The 23,861-nt window shown below is 43.6% G+C and overlaps 1 protein-coding gene across 15 annotated transcripts in view; it reads right to left on the reverse strand.

Annotated features, from left to right (window-relative positions):
- Positions 1-23,861, reverse strand: part of PNPLA4 (patatin like phospholipase domain containing 4) — a 116,803-nt gene that overhangs the window by 47,770 nt on the left and 45,172 nt on the right. The gene's annotated exons all lie outside the window — the stretch shown is intronic.

A 23,861-nucleotide genomic window follows, 5' to 3' on the forward strand; every position in this document is an offset into this window, starting at 1 on the left:
AACCAATCAAGTCGATTAAAAATAAATATATTTTTAAAGGTAAGGTAGGCTGTGCCATTAAAGGAGAGATGCATGCAACAGAGAAATGGGATACAGAAGACATGGTACTTATATACAATGGAATATTACAACCACCAAGAAGAAGAAGCAGGCCATATACAGCAATATGGATGCACACATAAAGGCTCCTCATACTGAGTGGCGTCAGTCAGAAGAGGAGGAGAAGCATCTGTGGCATCTAAAAAGAAATGATAAAATGAGCTTAGAAAACAAAACAGAAACAGTCACAGACTTGGAGAAAAAAACTTATGGTGCTAAGGGGGAAGAAATGGGTGGAGGCATAGTTAGGGAGTTGGGAGTCGATATGACACTGCTGTATTTAAAATAGATAATCAATAAAGACCTGCACAGACGACACAACTCTTCTCATTCTCTGTAATAACATATGGTTCCCAGGGGGAAGGATGGGGAAGGGACAGTTAGGGAGTTTGGGGTGGACATGGACACACTGCTGTGTATTTAACGTGGAGAACCAACAAGGACCTGCTGGACAGCACAGGAACTCTGCCTAGTGTCATGTAGCAGCCTGGATGGGAGGGGAGTTAGCGGGAGAATGGATACATGTCCATGCATGGCTGAGTCCCTTTGCTGTCCATATGAAATTACAGCATTTTAATTGGCTATACCCCATTACAAAATAAAAATTACAAAGGAAGATGTATGGATATGAATGCCCATCAAATACAGCACTCAAAACATTTCTTGAGCACCCTTATGACACAATAAAAAGTGTATAATTATTACTCATGATTTTGCATTATCTGTGCCAAAACCTTATCAAGATAGACCAAAGGAAAAACATCTGTGAAGATCCATCACAATAGCACCACCCCACCAGCAGACACAACCAAACTCCTGCACTGCGGCATCTCTAACAAGGTCTATACAGCACTTGCATAGAGAGGGTGATCAAACCAGTCCATCCTAAAGGAAAATCAGCCTTGGAATATTCATTGGAAAGGCTGAAGCTCAATACTTTTTGGCCACCTGATGCGAAGAGCTGACTCACTGGAAAGACTCTGATGCTGGGTAAAGATTGAAGGTGGGAGGAGAAGGGGCGACAGAAGATGACATGGTTGGATGGCATCACTGACTCAATGGACATGAGTTTGAGTAAGCTCCGGGACATGGTGAAGGACAGGGGAAGCCTGGCGTGCTGCAGGCCATGGTGCAAAGAGTTGGACAGGACTGAGCGACTGACCAATGGTTGGGCGGTGTTGGCCGCATAACAGAAGCATGAAAAATAAGCAGCACAATGATAAGAATACAATAAACTTCCCAGGCAGGAGCATAAAACACCTTGAGGAAACGGAGCGTGTTCTGAACCTAGGAAAGCACCCAGGGAAGCACCGGTGATGGGTCATCTGAGGCCATCGATGTTTTTCTACAGCAACATTCTATCTGTTTGGTAACGTGATTCTATGAGCATTTCAAACCTTGTTTATTTGCTCATCTACTATCTTCTATATAAAAAGACTGAGCACCAGAGAATGATGCTTTCAAAATGTGGTGCTGCAGAAGACTCTGAGAGTCCCTCGGACTGCAAGAGATCAAAACCAGTCCATCCTAAAGGAAATCAGTCCTAATGTTTGGTGGAAGGACTGATTGAAACTCTTTGGCCACCTGATGCGAAGAGCCAATGCACTGGAAAAGAGCGTTGGTGCTGGGAAGGATTGAAGGCAGGAGGAGAAGGGGAGACAGAAGATAAGATGGTTGGATGGCATCATTGACTCAATGGACATGAGTTTGAGCAAACTTAGGGAGATGGTGAAGGACAGGGAGGCCTGGTGTGTTCCCATTCAAAGGTTCTAAAAGAGTTAGATACCACTGAGGGACGAACAACAATACTATTTTCTATTACTTCCTAGTGGCTCAGGGTAAAGAATCTGCCTGCCAATGCAGGAGACGTGCCTTCTATCCTAGGTTGGGAAAATCCTGAAGGAGGAGATGGCAACCCACCCAGTATTCTCTCCCAAAAGCAATCCCACGGACAGAGAGCCGTGGGCTGAGTCCACGGGTCACAAAGTCAGACATGACTAGGAGACAAACAACAAGCATTTTTATTATCTTACTCAGTAAAACATTCCATGGAAGTAAGGGACCTACTCTGTTCACTTTCACAGGTTGACTACAACCTGTATCAGATGCTGGCACAAACTAAGTTCTAAATCAGTACTGATGGCACAGAGCGAAGAGCAACAAGATGAAATATCTTCTATGTCCTTCTAATGAATATAAACATCTTGCAAATCGCTTGGCACTCTGAAATGTACATTAAAACCACCCTGGCGTTTCAATCTTCCTGGTCATAGCCCAGTGCTTAAATGACACTGCTAAAATGTAATATGGATGTCAGAATGAATTACCTCTGAGCAAATGGGATAGATCAGTGTAAAACTTGACTTACAGAAAGATCTTTAAGCAAGCGTGTCACCATACCACATAGGGGTTGATTCGAACTCCATATGCATTTATTTTTAATAGCAAGTTGATTATAGGCTACCCTGACAAGAGAGACAGGCACTGTAGACATAACAAATACGTTGCTTATTGTTCTGCATTAGATAAGAAATGACAATGAAATCAACTGTACTTCTTAATACAAAAATTGGTATGAGCTTGGAATACTAGATGGGTCAAGACAAAAATCTCTGGCACTGCAGAAAACAAAAGAGAGATCCATGGAACAGGATACAAAAGGTTCTATCCTGTTCTATCCCAGAGCAGAACCCATGTACCTATGGTAGCCCTAATCTATGACAAAGGAGGCAATAATATGGTTGGAGAAGACAGTCTCCTAAAATTAAGGGAGTGCTGAGAAAGCGGATGAATGTGTAAAGGATAAAATCAGAACACTCTGGAACACCACACACAAAAATAAACTCAACATGGGTAAAGACCCAAATGTAAGACCAGACACTGAACACAGGCAAACAGTCTTGACACCGTCACAGCAAGATCCCTTTGGCACATCTCCTACAGTAATGGTAAGAAAAAATAAACAAATGGGACTTAATGGAACTTAAGCTTTTCACAGCAAAGGAAACATAAACAAAAAGGAAACGACAATAACCTCCGGATGGGAGAAAAACAATTTACAAACAAAGCAAACTGACAAGGGATTATTCACAAAATATACAAACAGCTCAGGCAGCTCAGTATCAGAAAAACAAACACAAATGAGTGGAAGATGTAAACAGACATACAGATGGCCAGTAGGCACATGAAAAAAGATGTGCCTGGAACATGACTCATTATAAAAGAAAATGAAAGTCAAAGCCACAATGAGGAATTATGTCTCACTAGTCAGAATGGCCATCATCAAAAAAATGTACAAATAATAAATGCTGCAGAGATTGTGGAAAAAGGAACCCTCTGGCACTGTTGGTGAGGATGTAAGTTGGTGCAGTCACTACAGAGAACAGTAAGGGAGTGCCTCAACAAACTAAAAAATAGAACTACCATATGAACAGCAGTCTCACTCTGGCCATATATGCTGTTGTGGTTCAGATGCTCAATCGTGTCCGACTCTGTGACCCCATGGGCTGCAGCACGCTGGGCCTCCTGTCCATCACTGCTCCTGGACTTTAGTCAGACTCATGTCCATTGAGTCGGTGATGCCATCAACCATCTCATCCTCTGTGCGTCCCCATCTCCTCCTGCCTTCAGTCTTCCCAGCATCAGGGTCTTTTCCAGTGAGCCAGCTCTTTGCATCAGTTGGCCAAGGACTGGAGTTTCAGCTTCAGCATCAGTGCTTCCAGTGAATATTCCGGGTTCCTTTCCTTTGAAGCTTGATTGTTGGATCTCCTTAGAGTCAAAGGACTCTCAAGAGTCTTCTCCAACAATACGATTCAAAAGCATCAATTCTTTGGCCAGCTCAATCTATGGTCCAACTCTCACATCCATTGTCATCACTGGAGGACCATAGCTTGGGCTAGAATGGACCTTTGTTGGCAAGTAACACCTCTGCTTTTAATATGCCTCCAGGTTTGTTATAGCTTCTTTCAAGGAGCAGCATCTATACCCTGAAACTATATTCAGGAGGAGCACATTACCTTAACGTATCACTGCAGCGATATTTACAATCAGCCAGGACAAGTGTTTACAGAAATGCACCTACTGATAGGTGAATGCATGAAAGACATGGTCTCTATATACAATGGACTATGTCTCAGCCACAAAAAGGAATGAAATTGAGTCACCTGTAGATGTGAATGGACCTAAGTCTTTCATACAGAGAGTGGTAAGTCATAAAGAGAACAACAAATTCCATATATTAATGCGTATATATAGAATATATGAAAAATGGTACAGATGAACCTGTTTGCAGGGCAGAAGTAGAGAGAAGGAGGTAGAGAATGGTCACGTGGGCACAGAGGAGGAAGGCAGAGGTGGGGCGATTGAGAGAGGAGCGGTGGGATATACACACGACCGCGTGTAAATCAACAGCTAGTGGGAAGCGCCACGAGCAATAGAGACCTCAGCCGGGCACTCTGAGATGACCTCGAGGGGTGGGATGGGGTGGGAGGGAGGCTCTAGAGGAAGTGGTCCCGTGTACATATATCTGATTCACATTGTTGTGACCAAGGCAAAAACTAGCCTCAACCATAAAACAATTGTTTCAGCAAAAATTAAGAGGGTAGGTAGCCATGATTATATAATCGCTCCTCAAAGGTGACCAGGACCTGTTATCAGCTGTTTATATCTTTAAAGCTAAAGTCAGTATTTGAAAAATCACAGTGCAACAGAAAATTAAAGTTGCTTTTTGAGTTATGTAATTAATCGATTAAAGCCTTCATCGGGATTACTTATCATCGCTGCAGATTTTAACTAGATGAAACCAACTATGGAATATTACTTATAGCTTTGTCACAGCAGGGAGTAAATCAATATATTAATAGAAAAATTACTGTGGTATTGAGTAGAATGAGTTGTGTGTGATGTTCTGTGAACCCAAGGCTTGATTTGGAGAAGGCAATGACGCCGCACCTGGTCTTGCCTGAAAATGCCATGGACAGAGGAGCCTGGTCAGTTATAGTCCGTGGGGTCACTTAAGAGAGAGGCAAGACTGAGTGAGCGTGTAAAGGTTAAATAAATATCTTTACCAAATTTATGCTGAGAGGAGAAATAAGCATTTAAATACAGTAATAATTATGTGTTCTGCACCATATGGTGATTATTTTTTAAAAAGGCACTTTAAAACACACATTGCTAACTTAGGTTTCTGTTGTAATATCAGGTTAGAATAACGCTTTCAAAACTAGCTCCAACTGTATTAGCAGCTGTGAAATCACTTAACTGTCATGACAATGTTTTCTTTAAATAAATGTAATAAAAATATCAGAAAGAATTACATATAGTGAGAGTACTGTTTTATGAAATTTTTTTACATTTTTAAATTTATATAAAATGTGTACATAAAATACATACATATAGGTATTGGTGGAGAAGGAATGGTAACCTACCCAGTATTCTTGTTTGAGAATCTCATGGACAGACGAGCCCTGTAAAGTGTAGGAACCATGAAGTCAGAAAGCTCTCTGTCAGGCGCAGGCTGGAAAAGGATTTCCAGACATGAGACAGAATGAGAAATCAGAGATTTATTAAGTAGGAAGCGCTGTTGGAACAGCGGAGCCCAGCTGAAGGGAGAACCGACGCTGAACGGGGTCTTTCGTCCACTTTTATACCCAGGTACAAGGTGGGACAGGGTCCTGTGGGTCATTAGCTGATCGGATGAGGCATGTATACTGGGCGAGGGATCAGTAGGCAAATACCTTCTCCCTGTGGGCTAGGAGGGGAGACGGGTTATACTGCTAGGTTACAACATGCGTGGAGGGAAGGATGACAGGGTCTGGTTTTTCCGCTTCCTGCATTCCAAGACCTCCTTGGTTTTATCTGCTCTTCTGTACTTGGTTCACTACACTCTCCTGAGGCCAAGAATTTCCGCATTGCTCACGGGCCCTAGCAACAGCCTTTGAAAGGCCTGGGCCACAAAGCACAGAGCCCACACTCTCTGGGACTCACACAGCCACAACCACAAGCCCACACTGCAACAGAGAGCCCACGGGCCTCCACTAAGACCCCACCCAGCCATAAGTGCATAAATATACATTTTTTTATTTAAAAAGATAAAATTTTTAAATAATTTTTTAAAAATCCAGCTAATAATCAGGAAATAGAAATTGAAGCAAAAATAGAATGGAAGCAAAAAGAAACAGCATGTCTTTGAATACTGATTAGAAGAAAATCAGTAAGTCGGAGGAAAACGGATATAGGTAAAAACAAGCAGCGACGGGACTTGTGTTCAGTTCTGTGCGTGAGGAAGAGGTACCCTGTATCGGACAGGAGGTTTGCGGTCTCTGCTTAAGTTGAAGCAGTGGTGTGCAGCCTGGGATGACCTGTGATCCCGCCAAGACAGGGCTTCCTGATTCACGCTAGTCGTACAGGAAACATGACTGGACGAAGGTCAGTCTCCGACACCGCCGTAAGGACTGAAGACGCTGGATGACCAAATGTCTGTGGACAAGAACCACGGATAAAGAAATTGTGACAGGTTGGAAACAATAGTTGCAATGTGAGCCTGACCCAGATTTATAGCAGGGATCTATCTTGAAGATAAATGGTCAACTGAGAAAATGAATGAAACAACATCCACTGAGTGATGACAATTTGCAGATGTTAACAGGCACACAAAATACTGACTGTGTATAACTGTATGTGTGCTTTGTATGTGTATGAATATGTATTTATAGGCCTACTTCTCTGTAAACTGTTACCCTTGGGAAATGGGAGAGATACAGAATAAAAGGAGAGGAGCTTTAGATTGTAAATTTAATATTTTGACTGCTTTTAAAATGCTAGAACAAATATGCTAATTGCCAGCAGTTAAATTAAGGCATGAGACATGAGGCTGTCCTTTTAACGCTTTTCATATTTTGTTTTTCCAGTGTTGAAAAATACTGTAAAATAGAGTTATTTTCTTAATGGAAACATCATTTTGATAAAATAAAGCAAACAAAAGGGTAGGATTTTCTAGGATCCAAAGATTCTTCAATACACACATACTAAACAATATGATATAAATGGTACAACAAACTGAAGGATTAAAACCATAAGATAATGTCAATAGATAACAGAAAGGTTTTTAACAAAATTCAGCACTCATTTATGATAAAAAAAACAAACTTCAAAAATGGGCATAGAAGGAACCTACCTAACATAATAAAGGCCATATACAACAAACCCACATCCTGGTGACTGAGGTGGTAAAGCTTTTGCCTGCAATGCGGGAGATCTAGGTTCAATCCTAGGTTGGGAAGATCCCCTGGAGAAGGAAATGGCAACCCACTCCAGTATACTTCCTGAGAATCCCATGGACAGAGAAGCCTGGTAGCTGAGTTCCTTTGCTGTCTGCCTGAAATTATCACAACATTTTAATTGGCTATAGTCCATGGGGTCACAAAGAGTCGGACACGAGTAAGTGACTAACACACACACACACACCAAACCTACAGCTTTTCAATGGGAGAAACTGAAAGCATTCCCTCTAAGATCAGGAACAAGACGAGGATGCCTATGTTGAAAACAGACTTAGGGACGAGGAGAGGAGAGGGACAGGGTGAGACAAACGAAAGAGTAGCACAGATACGTATGTACTAGCACATGTAAATAGAGAGCCAGTGGGAACTTGCTATGTAACTCCAGAGGCTCTGTAATAACCTAGAGGGTGGGAGTGGTGGACGTGGGAGGGAGACTCAAGACGGAGGGGACATATGTACACCTGTGGTTAATTCATGCTGCTGTATGACTGAAATCAAACCAGTATTGTAAACCAATCAGTCGATTAAAAATAAATATATTTTTTAAAAGGTAGGGTTGTGCCATTAAAGGAGAGATGCATGCAACAGAGAAATGGATACAGAAGACATGGTACTTATATACAATGGAATATTACTCAACCACCAAGAAGAAGGAAACAAGGCCATATACAGCAACATGGATGCACAGCGCTATCACAATGATATTTAGTCAGACAGAGGAGGAGAAGTATCATGTGGCATCTAAAAGAAATGATACAAATGAGCTTAGAAACAACAGGAAAATAGGTCACAGATCTGAGAAAAAATCATATTGCTAAGAGCAAAAGAATGGGTGGAGGCATAGTTAGGGAGTTGGGAGTCGACATGGACACACTGCTGTATTTAAAATAGATAATCACATGACCTGCTGGACAAGTACAGCTTAACTTCCTTCAATAATTTGTAAGAATTTACACCCAGGGGAAGGGATGGTAAAGGAGCAGTTAGGGAGTTTGGGGTGACATGGACACACTGCTGATGACATGGAGAACTAACAAGGACCTGCTGGACAGCACAGGAACTCTGCTCAGTGTCATGCAGCTGAGGAGGCTCATGGATAATGGATACATGTCCATGTATGGCTGAGTCCCTTTGCTGTCTGCCTGAAATTATCACAACATTTTAATTGGCTATACCCCATTACAAAATAAAAAGTTACAAAGGAAAGATGTATGGATATGAATGCCCATCAAATACAGCACTCAAAACATTTCTGAGCACCCTTATGACACAATAAAAAGTGTATAATTATTACTCATGATTTTGCATTATCTGTGCCAAACCTTATCAAGATAGACCAAAAGGAAAACATCTGTGAAGATCCATCACAATAGCACCACCCCACCAGCAGACACAACCAAACTCCTGCACTGCGCATCTCTAACAAGGTCTATACAACGGCACTTGCATAGGAGGGGTGATCAAACCAGTCCATCCTAAAGGAAATCAGCCTTGGAATATTCATTGAAGGAAGCTGAAGCTCCAACACATTACTTGGCCACCTGGATGTAAGAGCTGACTCACTGGAAAAGACTCTGATGCTGGTAAAGATTGAAGGTGGGAGGAGAAGGGGCGACAGAAGATGACATGGTTGGATGGCATCACTGACTCAATGGACATGAGTTTGAGTAAGCTCCGGGAGATGGTGAAGGACAGGGAAGCCTGGCGCAAGGTAGGCCATGGAAAAAAGAGTTGACAGGGGACTGAGCTTACTGACCAATGGTTGGGCCGGGTGTTGTGCATAACAGAAGCATGAAAATAAGCAGCACAATGATAATATGGGCAATCAGGGCAGTGAGCATAAAACACTCCTGAGGAAACGTGGATTGTTATTCTGAACCCTAGGAAAGCACCCAGGGAAGCACCGTGATGGGTCATCTGAGGCCATCGATGTTTTTCTATAGCACAACATTCTATCTGTTTTAGTAACGTGATTCTATGAGCATTTTTCAAACCTTGTTTATTTGCTCATCTACTATCTTCTATATAAAAGGCTGAGCACCAGAATTGATGCTTTCAAAATGTGGTGCTGCAGAAGACTCTTGAGAGTCCTCGGACTGCAAGATCAAACCAGTCCATCCTAAAGGAAATCAGTCCTGAATGTTCATTGGAAGGACTGACGCCAAAGCTCCGGCTACCTGATGCTAAGAGCCAATGCACTGGTGTACGCTAGCAAGGATTGAAGGCAGGAGGAGAAGGGGAGACAGAAGATAAGATGGTTGGATGGCATCATTGACTCAATGGATATGAGTTTGAGCAAACTTAGGGAGATGGTGAAGGACAGGAGGCCTGGTGTGTTCCCATTCAAAGGTTCACAAAGAGTTAGATACCACCACACTGAGAGACTGGAACAACAAGGCCAGTTTTCTATTGGGCTTCCCTAGTGGCTCAGGGGTAAGAATCTGCCTGCCAATGCAGGAGACGGGCCTTCTATCCCTGGGTTGGGGAAAATCCCCTGAAGGAGGAGATGGCAACCCACTCCAGTATTCTCTCCTGGGCAATCCCACGGACAGAGGAGCCGTGGGCTACAGTCCACGGGTCACAAGAGTCAGACATGACTAGGAGACAAACAACAAGCATTTTTATTATCTTACTCAGTAAAACATTCCATGGAAGTAGGACCTACTCTGTTCACTTTCACAGGTTGACTATGTATCAGATGCTGGCACAAACTAAGTTCTAAATCAGTACTGATGGCACAGAGCTTAAGAGCAACAGATGAAATATCTTCTATGCGGTCCTTCTAATGAATATAAACATCTGCAAATCGCTGGCACTCTGAAATGTACATTAAAACCACCCTGGCGCCTGCTTCAATCTTCCTGGTCATAAATAGTGCTTAAATGACACTGCTAAAGTAATATGGATGTCAAGGAATGAATTACTGCCTCTGAGCAAATGGGATAGATCAGTAAAACTTTGACTTATAGAGTATCTTTTACAGCAGGTTACCATAACAAGAGCAAGGGGGTTGATTCGAACCTATATGCATTTATTTTTGTTATAAGTTGATTATAGGCTACTGACAAGGAGAGCACAGGCACTGTAAGCATATAACAAATACGTTGCTTATTGTTCTGCATTAGATAAGAAATGACAATGAAATCAACTGTACTTCTTAATACAAAAAATTGTATGAGCTTGGAATACTAGATGGTCAAGACAAAATCTCTGGCACTGGCAGAAAAACAGAAATATAGATCCATGGAACAGGATACAAAGGTTCTATCCTGTTCTATCCAGATAGAACTTATGTACCTGTATGGTAGCCTATCTCAGACAAGAGTAAGAATTTGCAAACAAAGCACTCAACAAAAGATTAATCTTAAAATTTACAAACTGCTCATGTAGCTCAATATCAAAAAACCAACAACCCAATCAAAAAAATAAGTGGAAGATTTAAATAGACATTTCTCCAAAGAAGTCATATAGATGGACAAAAAGCACATGAAAAACAACAATGAGATACTTTAGGCTTGATTGGTTTGATCTCCTTAGAGTCCAAGGACTCTCAAGAGTCTTCCAACAACACGATTCAAAAGCATCACCCTTTACGCCAGCTTCTATGGTCCAACTCACATCCATTGGTGCCTACTGGAAGACCATAGCTTGGGCTAGATGGACCTTTGTTGGCAAGTAACACCTCTGCTTTTAATATGCTCTCCAGGTTTGTCATAGCTTCTCTTCCAAGGAGCAAGCATCTATACCCTGAAAAACCATAATTCAGGAAGGCACACGATTCTAACTATCACTGCAGCGATATTTACAATCGCCAGACAAGTGTTTACAGAAATGCCTACTGATAGGTGAATGCGCGAAAAAGACATGGTCTCTATATACAATGGACTATGTCTCAGCCACAAAAAGGAATGAAATTGAGTCACCTGTAGAGATGTGAATGGACCTAGAGTCTTTCATACAGAGTGAAGTAAGTCATAAAGAGAACAACAAATTCCATATATTAATGCGTATATATAGAATATACGAAAAATGGTACAGATGAACCTGTTTGCAGGGCAGAAGTAGAGACACAGAGGTAGAGAATGGTCACGTGGGCACAGAGGAGGAAGGCAGAGGTGGGGGCTGGATTGAGGCAGGAGCAGGTACACACGACTCACGTGGTAATCAACAGCTAGTGGGAAGCGCCACGTGAGCACAGAGACCTCAGCCGGGCACTCTGAGATGACCTCGAGGGTGGGATGGGGGGGTGGGAGGAGGCCCTGGAGAAGTGGTCCCGCACATATATCTGATTCACATTGTTGAACGACAGAAACTAGCTCAACTCTGTAAAACAATTCTACTCTAGCAAAATTAAAGAGGAGAGACAGTAGCTCACTGATTATATAATCGCTTCTCAAAGGTGACCAGGACCTACAGTATCAGCTGTTTATATCTTAAAGCTAAAGCCGTATTTGAAAATCCACAGTGCAAATAGAAAATTAAAAGTTGTTTTTTTTTTTGAGTTATGCCAAACCCACAGCAGTTTTTTCAATGGGGAGAAACTGAAAGCATTCCCTCTAAGATCAGGAACAAGACGAGGATGCCTATGTTGAAAACAGACTTAGGGACGAGGGAGGGGGGAGAGGGACAGGGTGAGACAAACGGAAAGAGTAGCACAGATACGTATGTACTAGCACATGTAAATAGAGAGCCAATGGGAACTTGCTATGTAACTCAGAGGCTCTGTAATAACCTAGAGGGTGGGAGTGGGTGGGACGTGGGAGGGAGACTCAAGACGGAGGGGACATATGTACACCTGTGGTTAATTCATGCTGCTGTATGACTGAAATCAAACCAGTATTGTAAACCAATCAGTCGATTAAAAATAAATATATTTTTTAAAAGGTAGGGTTGTGCCATTAAAGGAGAGATGCATGCAACAGAGAAATGGATACAGAAGACATGGTACTTATATACAATGGAATATTACTCAACCACCAAGAAGAAGGAAACAAGGCCATATACAGCAACATGGATGCACATAAAGGCTATCATACTGAGTGACGTCAGTCAGACAGAGGAGGAGAAGTATCATGTGGCATCTAAAAAGAAATGATACAAATGAGCTTAGAAACAAAACAGAAACAGGCTCACAGACTTGGAGAAAAAACTTATGGTTGCCAAGGGGGAAGAATGGGGTGGAGGCATAGTTAGGGAGTTGGGAGTCGACATGGACACACTGCTGTATTTAAAATAGATAATCAACAAGGACCTGCTGGACAGCACAGCGAACTCTTCTCAATACTCTGTAATAACCTTATGGTTCCCAGGGGGAAGGATGGGGGAAGGGACAGTTAGGGAGTTTGGGGTGGACATGGACACACTGCTGTATTTAACATGGAGAACCAACAAGGACCTGCTGGACAGCACAGGGAACTCTGCTCAGTGTCATGTGGCAGCCTGGATGGGAGGGGAGTTCGCGGGAGAATGGATACATGTCCATGTATGGCTGAGTCCCTTTGCTGTCCGCCTGAAATTACCACAGCATTTTTAATTGGCTATACCCCATTACAAAATAAAAAGTTACAAAGGAAAGATGTATGGATATGAATGCCCATCAAATACAGCACTCAAAACATTTCTGAGCACCCTTATGACACAATAAAAAAGTGTATAATTATTACTCATGATTTTGCATTATCTGTGCCAAAACCTTATCAAGATAGACCAAAAGGAAAAACATCTGTGAAGATCCATCACAATAGCACCACCCCACCAGCAGACACAACCAAACTCCTGCACTGCGGCATCTCTAACAAGGTCTATACAACGGCACTTGCATAGGGAGGGGTGATCAAACCAGTCCATCCTAAAGGAAATCAGCCTTGGAATATTCATTGGAAGGAAGCTGAAGCTCCAATACTTTGGCCACCTGATGCGAAGAGCTGACTCACTGGAAAAGACTCTGATGCTGGTAAAGATTGAAGGTGGGAGGAGAAGGGGGCGACAGAAGATGACATGGTTGGATGGCATCACTGACTCAATGGACATGAGTTTGAGTAAGCTCCGGGAGATGGTGAAGGACAGGGAAGCCTGGCGTGCTGCAGGCCATGGGGTGCAAAGAGTTGGACAGGACTGAGCGACTGACCAATGGTTGGGCGGGTGTTGTGCATAACAGAAGCATGAAAAATAAGCAGCACAATGATAAGAATACAATAACTTCCCAGGGCAGGAGCATAAAACACCTTGAGGAAACGGAGCCGTGTTCTGAACCCTAGGAAAGCACCCAGGGAAGCACCGGTGATGGGTCATCTGAGGCCATCGATGTTTTTCTATAGCACAACATTCTATCTGTTTTGGTAACGTGATTCTATGAGCATTTTTCAAACCTTGTTTATTTGCTCATCTACTATCTTCTATATAAAAAAGGCTGAGCACCAGAGAATTGATGCTTTCAAAATGTGGTGCTGCAGAAGACTCTTGAGAGTCCCTCGGACTGCAAGATCAAACCAGTCCATCCTAAAGGAAATCAGTCCTGAATGTTCATTGGAAGGACTGACGCTGAAGCTCCTTTGGCCACCTGATGCGAAGAGCCAATGCACTGGAAAAGACGTTGGTGCTGGGAAGGATTGAAGGCAGGAGGAGAAGGGGGAGACAGAAGATAAGATGGTTGGATGGCATCATTGACTCAATGGACATGAGTTTGAGCAAACTTAGGGAGATGGTGAAGGACAGGGAGGCCTGGTGTGTTCCCATTCAAAGGTTCACAAAGAGTTAGATACCACTGAGAGACTGAACAACAATACTATTTTCTATTGGGCTTCCCTAGTGGCTCAGGGGTAAAGAATCTGCCTGCCAATGCAGGAGACGTGCCTTCTATCCCTGGGTTGGGGAAAATCCCCTGAAGGAGGAGATGGCAACCCACTCCAGTATTCTCTCCTGGGCAATCCCACGGACAGAGGAGCCGGTGGGCTACAGTCCACGGGGTCACAAGAGTCAGACATGACTAGGAGACAAACAACAAGCATTTCTATTATCTTACTCAGTAAAACATTCCATGGAAGTAGGGACCTACTCTGTTCACTTTCACAGGTTGACTATGTATCAGATGCTGGCACAAACTAAGTTCTAAATCAGTACTGATGGCACAGAGCGAAGAGCAACAGATGAAATATCTTCTATGCGGTCCTTCTAATGAATATAAACATCTTGCAAATCGCTGGCACTCTGAAATGTACATTAAAACCACCCTGGCGCCCGTTTCAATCTTCCTGGTCATAGCCAGTGCTTAAATGACACTGCTAAAGTAATATGGATGTCAAGGAATGAATTACTGCCTCTGAGCAAATGGGATAGATCAGTGTAAAACTTGACTTACAGAAAGATCTTTAAGCAAAGCGTGTCACCATACCACATATGGGGTTGATTCGAACTCCATATGCATTCATTTTTAATAGCAAGTTGATTATAGGCTACTGACAAGGAGAGCACAGGCACTGTAAGACATAACAAATACGTTGCTTATTGTTCTGCATTAGATAAGAAATGACAATGAAATCAACTGTACTTCTTAATACAAAAAATTGTATGAGCTTGGAATACTAGATGGGTCAAGACAAAAATCTCTGGCACTGGCAGAAAAACAGAAATATAGATCCATGGAACAGGATACAAAGGTTCTATCCTGTTCTATCCCAGAGCAGAACCCATGTACCTATGGTAGCCTAATCTATGACAAAGGAGGCAAGAATATACGTTGGAGAGAAGACAGTCTCCTCTATTAAGGGGTGCTGAGGAAAGCGGACAGCTACGTGTAAAAGGATGAAATCAGAACACTCCTGAACACCACACACAAAAATAAACTCAACATGGGGAAAAGACCCAAATGCAAGACCAGACACTGAACACAGGCAGAACAGTCTTGACATAAATCACAGCAAGATCCTTTTCGGCACATCTCCTACAGTAATGAAAGTAAGAGCAAAAATAAACAAATGGGACTTAATGGAACTTAAAAGCTTTTCACAGCAAAGGAAACCATAAACAAAAGGAAACGACAACACTCCGGATGGGAGAAAAATGTATTTGCAAACAAAGCAACTGACAAGGGATTATTCGTCAAAATATACAAACAGCTCAGGCAGCTCAGTATCAGAAAAAAACAAACAATAAATGAGTGGAAGATGTAAACAGACATACAGATGGCCAGCAGGCACATGAAAAGATGCTCAACATGACTCATTATAAGAGAAATGAAAAGTCAAAGCCACAATGAGGAATTATGTCTCACTAGTCAGAATGGCCATCATCAAAAAAATGTACAAATAATAAATGCTGCAGAGGGTGTGGAAAAAAGGGAACCCTCTGGCACTGTTGGTGAGGATGTAAGTTGGTGCAGTCACTACAGAGAACAGTAAGGAGTGCCTCAACAAACTAAAAATAGAACTACCATATGAGCCAGCAGTCTCACTCCTGGCCATATATGCTGTTGTGGTTCAGATGCTCAGTCGTGTCCGACTCTGTGACCCCATGGGCTGCAGCACGCCGGGCCTCCCTGTCCATCACCAACTCCTGGACTTTAGTCAGACTCATGTCCATTGAGTCGGTGATGCCATCCAACCATCTCATCCTCTGTCGTCCCCTTCTCCTCCTGCCTTCAGTCTTTCCCAGCATCAGGGTCTTTTCCAGTGAGTCAGCTCTTTGCATCAGTTGGCCAAAGGACTGGAGTTTCAGCTTCAGCATCAGTGCTTCCAGTGAATATTCAGGGTTCCTTTCCTTTAGGCTTGATTGGTTTGATCTCCTTAGAGTCCAAGGGACTCTCAAGAGTCTTCTCCAACAATACGATTCAAAAGCATCAATTCTTTGGCGCTCAGCCTTCTATGGTCCAACTCTCACATCCATTGGTGCCCACTGGAAGACCCATAGCTTGGGCTAGATGGACCTTTGTTGGCAAAGTAACACCTCTGCTTTTTAATATGCTCTCCAGGTTTGTCATAGCTTCTCTTCCAAGGAGCAAGCATCTATACCCTGAAAAAACCATAATTCAGGAAGGCACACGTACCCCAACGATCACTGCAGCGATATTTACAATCGCCAGGACAAGTAAGCGACAGAAATGCCTACTGATAGGTGAATGCATGAAAAAGACATGGTCTCTATATACAATGGACTATGTCTCAGCCACAAAAAGGAATGAAATTGAGTCACCTGTAGAGATGTGAATGGACCTAGAGTCTTTCATACAGAGTGAAGTAAGTCATAAAGAGAACAACAAATTCCATATATTAATGCGTATATATAGAATATACGAAAAAATGGTACAGATGAACCTGTTTGCAGGGCAGAAGTAGAGACACAGAGGTAGAGAATGGTCACGTGGGCACAGAGGAGGAAGGCAGAGGGTGGGGCGGATTGAGAGAGGAGCAGTGACATATACACACGACCACGTGTAAATCAACAGCTAGTGGGAAGCGCCACGTAGCACAGAGACCTCAGCCGGGCACTCTGAGATGACCTCGAGGGGTGGGATGGGGGTGGGAGGGAGGCTCTAGAGGGAAGTGGTCCGTGTACACATATATCTGATTCACATTGTTGAACGACAGAAACTAGCTCAACTCTGTAAAACAATTCTACTCTAGCAAAAAATTAAAGAGGGAGAGACAGTAGCTCACTGATTATATAATCGCTCCTCAAAGGTGACCAGGACCTACAGTATCAGCTGTTTATATCTTTAAAGCTAAAGTCAGTATTTGAAAATCCACAGTGCAACAGAAAATTAAAAGTTGCTTTTTTGAGTTATGTAATTAATCGATTAAAGCCTTCATCGTGGGATTACTATCATCGCTGCAGATTTTTAACAGATGAAACCAACTATGGAATATTACTTATAGCTTTGTCACAGCAGGGGAGTAAAATCAATATATTAATAGAAAATTACTGTGGTATTGGAGTAGGAATGAGTTGTGTGTGATGTTCTGTAGTCCTAAGGCTTGATTTGGAGAAGGCAATGACATACCACTCTGGTACTTCTTGCCTGAAAAATGCCATGGACAGAGGAGCCTGGTCAGTTATAGTCCGTGGGGGTCACGAAGAGAGAGGCAAGACTGAGTGAGCGTGTGCAAGGTTAAATAAAATATCTTTACCAACTTATGCTGAGAGGAGAAATAAGCATTTTAAATACAGTATTAATTATGTGTTCTGCCATGCCATATGTGAAGGGTGATTATTTTTTAAAAAGGCACTTTAAACACACATTGCGAACTTCAGGGACTCTGTTGTAATATCAGGTTAGAATAACGTTTTCAAACTCTAGCTCCTGACTCATTAGCAGCTGTGAAATCACTTAACTGTCATGACAATGTTTTTTTTTTCTTTAAATAAAATGCAATAAAAATATCAGAAAGAATTACATATAGTGAGAGTACTGTTTTATGAAATTTTTACATTTTTTAAATTTATATATAAATGTGTACATAAAATACATACATATAGGTATTGGTGGAGAAGGAAATGGCAACCCACTCCAGTATTCTTGCCTGGAGAATCTCATGGACAGACGAGCCCTGTGGGGGCGGGTAGTGGTCCATGAAGTCAGAAAGAGTCGGACACGACTGAAACGGCTTAGCATAGGTATTGGGTCACCAAATAAGGAAGCTTATTCAGGGAGCTTTGGAAATTTCTGAGGAGAATGGTGCAGAGCTGGTCATATAAAAGCTGGTTCGCCAAATAAGGAAGGTGACATTCAGGTAACTTTGGAAATCCCTGAAGAGAATGGTGTAGAGCTCTTTACAGTGGGCAAATAATCTTAACTCCGCTGGGAAACCAGTTGTCAGGTTGTAAAACCATAGAACCCATTCAACTGCATTCATGCATTCAGTTCGCCACGTGCTAGGCAGGGATTTGCACAGCTGCTAAGCTAACAACTTGATCGTGCAACGTGAGGAATGATCACAGAGAAGCTCGTACACTTTGCTTCAGCTTCAGGGTGTTCAAATCAACAAATTCAAACGCTGTTCCTCCCTCTTAGGCTGTACAAAAAATGGCGATGAAGCACCAAATGCTTCCTTCTGAGACCAATGGCGAGTCTCTGTCTCTGTAACTGACAACCTAATTGAGATCCTTTTGCGTCTGCCCACCTTGTGATAGGGCTTCCCTGGTGGCTCAGACGGTGAAGCAGCTGCCTGCAATCCAGGAAACCTGGGGTTCAACCACTGGGTTGGGCAGGTCCCCTGGGAAGGGCATGGTTGCCCACTCCAGTATTCTCACCTGGAGATTTCACGGACAGAGGAGCCTGGCGGGCGACAGTCCGTGGGGGTCACAAAGACACTTTCACAACCTTCTGATGCTTTAGAAAGACGTACCCTATGGTAAAACAGGTGCCTTGGTGCTTCTCTTCAAGGGGATTTTTAAACACACGACATTAAGAAGAAGATAATCTGTAAGGTGTCTGCTTTTCCCTAGTGACTGAACCGATGTATTTTAACTGCCAACTACACTTGAGTAGCCAAGATGAATAGCAGACACTGGCTTTGGCTACTCTTAACGTTACAGCAATTAGGCCTCCGTCCTTTCACTGCTGGGGCCTGGGTTCAATTCCTGGTCAGAGAACTAAGATCCCACAAGACAAGCTATGCGGCCAAGTCAGTCACAGAGAAAGAGAGATTCAAAGGGCTTGACGTGGCAGCTCCTGCAGTCGGCAGGCGTGAAGGATCGTGGTTCTGAGAGGCATTGAGGCTTGACTGTCCTGCATCAACTCGACATCCCAGAGCACTGCTGGTGCCTTGGACTGCAGGACACCTGCCCTGTGGCTGCGGCTGCTTCTCAGCTAAGACTGACTCCACTCATTCACTCTTCATCACGGCCACTCTGCTCCCGCTCGTACCACACGGGATCAGAGCCTGCTATCCACCAGGATGACCTACATCTTCAGTCCTGCCTGATCTCAACTCTTGCTTCTGCCATAGGAGGTCACGGTAGCCTTCCACTAACTAGACCACAGGTGACCATAGCAGAGGGGATGACCAAGGGAATTACCTGGGTTTCGTGTACATACCTCCCTAACCCTAACCCTCCCCTCACTGCACATCAGTGAATCTAACTCCCTTTGAGCTGCAGACTGCACGTTTCCTTCGGTTCGGTTCAGTTCAGTCGCTCAGTCGTGTCCAACTCTTTGCAACCCCATGGACTGCAGCACGCCAGGCTATGTCCCCGAAAATGCATATATTGAACTCCTAACCCCCAATGTGATGATCCCTGTTGGCTCAGCGGCAGAGAATCTGCCTCCCAATGTAGGAAATGCAGGTTCGATCCCTGGGTTAGGAAAATCCCCTGGAGAAGGAAATGGCAACCCATTCCAGTATTCTTGCCTGGAGAATCCCACGGACAGAGGAACCTGGTGGGCTACAGTCCACGGGCTTGCAAGAAGCAGGACACAACACTCAAACATGCAAAATGTGATGGTAACAGAAAGGGGGGGTTTGGGGAGGTGGTTACATGGTGGGGGTTGAGCCCTCATAAACGGGATTAGTGTCCTTACAAAAGGACCCCAGAAACCTTCTTCACCCCTTCCACCAAGTGAAGACACTGAGCCAGAGAGTATCTTGATGCTTGTTTGTTCATTAAGAGACGTTTTTAAAAAGTAGACCATTTTTAAACTCTTTACTGAACTTCTTACAATATTGCTGCTGTTTTACATTTTGGTTTTTTTGGCCCCAAGGCATGTGGGATCTTAAGTTCCCTGACCAGGGATCGAACCCGCAGCCCCGTACACTGGAAGGGTAGGTCTTAACCACTAGAGTTTCAGGGAAGTCTCTAGTGCCTTGATCTTGGACTTCCTAGTATCTAGCACAGGGAGAAAGGTGAATTCTCTAGGGCCTTGATCTTGGACTTGCTAGCATCCACAACAAGGGGAAAGGTTTGTGGTTTTGTTACGACAACCTGTATGGACTGAGATGCCTCTCTAGGGAAGATGACATCACCCATCTCCTACCATCGATTCTGGGCATCCTGTGTTAAGAGCCATGAGAGGTGGCTGTGAAATGGATCTCTTCCCTTGTCTGTTCTTTTGAAAAACTACCTTATTTCAAGATCAAGTTGGATGTGTTATTCCAAGTTGTGCAGGACTTCACAGTCGAAAGGTTTTCCACAGCAAGGAAAAGACTGAGTCATATTCTTGCCCCTTTTGAAGTCAATCAAGAGCAAGGGAAATTAAAAAAAAAAAAAAAAACGATCAGCAGAGGAATTATCCCAAGGGGACATATCTGAGGATACACAGATATATGGATCAGCATGCAGCTGGCAAAGCTTTGAGTTGAGTCAGCAAAAGCAAAATGAAGTACATGGTGAGTGATTTCATGGTGAATTCAGCCCACTTAAACTGTCTGTCTGTAAATATTAATAATTTAATAGTAATAAAAACTACTTTCCATAGAATTATAAAATGACAATGAAATAATAATTACTACTACTCTTAAATAATTTCCAGTAGTCACATACGGATGTGAGAGTTGGACCAAAAAGAAGGTTGAGTGCCAAAGAATTGATGCTTTCGAATTGTGGTGTTGGAGAAGACTCTTAAAGAGTCCCTTGGACTGCAAGGAGATGTAACCAGTCCATCCTAAAGGAGATCAGTCCTGAATATTCATTGGAAGGACTGATGCTGAAGCTCCAGTACTTTGGCCACCTGATTTGAAGAACTGACTCGGAGAAGACCCTGATGCCGGGAAAGACTGAACCTAAGGGAAGGGGGCGACAGAAGATGAGATGGTTGGATGGCATCATTAACACAATGAACATGAGCAAACTCCAGGAGACGGTAAAGGGCAGGGAAGCCTGGTGTGCTGCAGTCCATGGGGTTGCAAAGAGTCGGATACGACCTAGCGACTGAACAACAACAAAAAAAATCATCATTAACAAAACGTATCCACTTTTCCTAATCCGCAGTTAATTGCTTTTCTTCCTGCTTCAAGTTATGTAGACCGTCACTTCAAAAAATTTTGCGACAGTGCAGACATAACTTAGGCAAGAAAAACACTAAACCCTGAATTTCCCTGATAATCAGTGCCTCAACTGTAAATGTAGTGCCCAAGAACCAAAAACATTTCTATGATTAATATTTATATACATATAAGTAATTATGTGTATCTGTTTTAATCAGGAAAAAAACGCAGCATAACTGAAACCTTTTCACACTGTTCCTGGGGTCCTTGCAGCAAGAATCCTGGAGTCGGTTGCCATTTCCTCCTCCAGTAGACCACATTGTATCGGAAGTCTTCACCGTGACCCATCCGTCTAGTGTGGCCCTGCATGGCACGGCTTGTAAAGAATCCGCCTCCAGTGCAGAAGACGTGGGTTTGATCCCTGGGTCGGGAAGATCCCCTGGAGGAGGAAATGACAACCCACTCCAGTATTCTTGCCTGAAGAATCCCATGGACAGAGGAGCCGGGTAGGCTACAGTCCACACACTCGCAATGAGTCAAACACAACTGAGCGACTAAGCACTCACGCGTGCACGGCATGGGTCATAGCCTCATTGAGTTACACAAGTCCCTTTTGTGACAAGGTTCCATTGTAACTGCCCGGGTCTCTTTAAAATCCTAATTCAACACCCAGAGCCTTATGGTTCTTTCTTTCCCAGCTTCACGTATGCACACATGATGCCCAGTATTAGGAAACCTAAGAGTTTTTTTTTGTTTGTTTTAATATATGGCTTGCTCCTTCAGCACATTATTTAACTTCTAATCTCTTTTCTCTAATCATCTATGGAAGCAGTAGGTTACCATAGTTACAAAGTAAAGAGTGTTACGGCAAGAAAGACATGACTGATGAAATTTTACATGCCAGATTCAAAGATAGTAGGAAACGGCCCCAGCGGGCAACTGGGAACTTATCGAGCTGCCGGTCACAGATAACGACCGTGCCAGCGTATCAGGACCTGGGTCAGAAAGTCTCTCCAGGTTTTCCAAACGCCTCTCCTAGGGGGCGCTTTGAAGGGCTGATGTGAGGAACCTGGCCACACTGGCGTCAGCATCCATTTCTGTTAGCACAGCACCCAAGGACACGCTGTGCCCATCGCACGCCACGCGGCTGTCATGGGTTCCGGTGAGGGGCTGTCATGACACACCTGGCGAACCCTGGGGCTGCAGGTGAACGTGCTGTGTGATGCCCGTGTACCTGCCATGGGGGCTTCCCCTGTAGCTCAGTCCACAAAGCATCTGCCTGCAGTGCAGGAGACCTGGGTTCAATCCCTGGGTTGAGAAGATCCCCTGGAGAACGAAATGGCAACCCACTCCAGTATCCTCGCCTGGAGAAGCCCATGGACAGAGGATCCTGGCAGGCTGCAGTCCACGGGGTTGCAAAGAGTCCGGGCATGCCTGAGTGACTAACACTTACTTACTTACTCACCTCCCACACATGAGAAAGCTGATGCTCCACGGACCTTTCAAGCATCTTACACGATCCTCCCACTAACAGGTCAAAGGCGTGCCGTGTGGGGACGATACACTTTTTAAAAGTCTAACATGCTGACCTTTCCTCTGTCGATGAGATGGACACAGAAGATGTTGTACATACATACCATGGGATATCCTTCAGCCATGAAACAAATGAAATAATGCTACTTGCAGCATGGGTGGGCCTGGTGAGGGTCACAGTGAGTGACTTAAGTCATACACAGGAGGAGAAATAGTGTATGACATCCCTTAGGTGTGGCATCTGAAAAGAAATGCTACAAATGAACTTACTGACAAAACAGAGATTCATAGACTTAGAGGATGAACTTACAGTTGCCCAGGCAGGGGGACAGGAGGTGAATGATACAGGGGAGGGGATAGTTAGGGAGTCTGGGATGGACATGGACACACTGCTGTATTTAACACGAAGAACCAGCAAGGACCTGCTGGACAGCACAGGGAACTCTGCTCAATACTCTCTTGCCAGGAGCCAGCGTGAGGAACTCCGCCCGTGGCAAAGGTCATGAGGAAGGAAGCTCGGCATATGCAAAGGCGGGATCGAGCCTCAGGAGTCCCCCTGGAAATTCTCAAGCATCTACCCCCAAACCAGAGTCTGCCTACTTTACTGCTTTGTGCTCTCACCTACACCTCTGATTTACGGGGGGCTGTCCCCCACCACCTCTCTCTGAAAAAGAGTTAACTTACAGCTCCAGTTGATAAAGTTCCTGGGTGTGATAAGAGTGTTTTAACCTACAAACTCCTCTGAAGGTTATTCCGGCCACATGTGATTGTTCAGAGCCTCCCAACTGTGAGAGGCATGAGATGTTCTAAACTGTCTAAATACAGATTCCTTTGAGCAGTTAAAAGATTGATTAGAAATTGTATTGGTGAAGGGTTTTTCACTTGTTGGGCCAATGTTTGCTGCTAAGTTTCCATATCCCTTACCTCCTGTGTCCCTGGCAGTTTATTGATTAATATAATTGGTGTATAGGAATGTAAGCAGTAGCTTTAATGCTTGTAACCTTGGACCCTTGAGTTAATTCTTTTTCTTGTT

Source organism: Bos mutus, chromosome X, assembly GCF_027580195.1.
Source record: "Bos mutus isolate GX-2022 chromosome X, NWIPB_WYAK_1.1, whole genome shotgun sequence".
Lineage (NCBI taxonomy): Eukaryota > Metazoa > Chordata > Mammalia > Artiodactyla > Bovidae > Bos > Bos mutus.